This window comes from Buceros rhinoceros, unplaced genomic scaffold, assembly GCF_000710305.1.
Source record: "Buceros rhinoceros silvestris isolate BGI_N320 unplaced genomic scaffold, ASM71030v1 scaffold28416, whole genome shotgun sequence".
NCBI classification, from domain to species: domain Eukaryota; kingdom Metazoa; phylum Chordata; class Aves; order Bucerotiformes; family Bucerotidae; genus Buceros; species Buceros rhinoceros.
In genome coordinates, this window is record NW_010418555.1 from 5,712 (window position 1) to 6,824 (window position 1,113).

Here is a 1,113-nt window from a genome sequence, read left to right on the forward strand (position 1 = left end):
GTCAATGCTGCGTGTTGTCCTGTGGTGGTTACGTGTCGTCACCCCCTGATGACAACAGCCCCTTCTTCCCCTTCTTCAGCAGCAAGTGGCAGTGAGGGGCACTGGAGGGAAAGCCGTGAGTCTGGCCCTTTCCCCAAACCATGGGTGTGCAAAACTGTGGCCGTGGCTGGGGCTGGGGTCTGCCAGCTTGGTCACAGGCGCTCGCCAAGGCAGGGTCAGCCTGGGCAGCAGCGAGGGATCCCCAGGGCTGCACTGAAACATGTCAGAGTGCCGTCCTTACACCGGGAAGAGGTTCTTGTTCTCCAGGATGGTTTTGAGAGGGGTTTCTGCTTCCTCGGTGGTGTTGGGAAGCAGCTCTGTCCCGTCTGTGCAAGGCAGAGGTGGGGTGTCACCAGCAGCATGTCCCTTCCCTTCCTCCTGGCTTTGCAGAGAGCTCTGCTCGCCTGCTGCCTCTGCGCTGCTCCGCAGCCGCAGGCAGAGCCAGACCCGCGCAGCCAGCCCTGAGCGTCAGCCGTGTGCGTGTCCCGCGTCGGAGTGCCCGTGCTGTCCGTAGTGTGCGTCGCTGTTAACTCGAAACAAAGAAACCCCCGTGGTGTGTAGAAATGGCAAAGTCCTGACTGTTGTAAAATAAACAGAGCTGTTGTGTTTCCTTCTGATAGGCGAGTGTGCTGCTGTGCTAAAGGACTGGTGTGTTCTGTGCTGTGACCTAAGGGGTGAAAGGAATAAAATCTCGTTTCTATCGATGCCTGGCTGCGTTGTCTCACGGGCCGTGGCGATTTCCAGCGGAGCGGGACGGGGCTGAGGGCTCCAGCTCTGCTGCGGAGGCTGGCTGGGTGAGCTGGCGGGCAGCTTCCCATGCCGTCCCTCCGTGCCGGGCAGTGCCGGCAGCCAGGCTGGGGCGGAGGGAGCAGTGGCAGCGACCCCCCTGAGCAGCACAGACCAGGCTTTGTGCTAGCAGCGACAGGCTGTCCGAGCCCCCGCCCCGCAGGGCTCTTTTCTGCAGCCAGCAGCAGTTTCAACAATAGCCAGAGACCGTGTGAAGGGAGCGCGTGAGCGGTGAGCCCGGCTGCACAGCCCCGAGGGACACAGGCACAGAGGCCCCTTGTCCCTCGC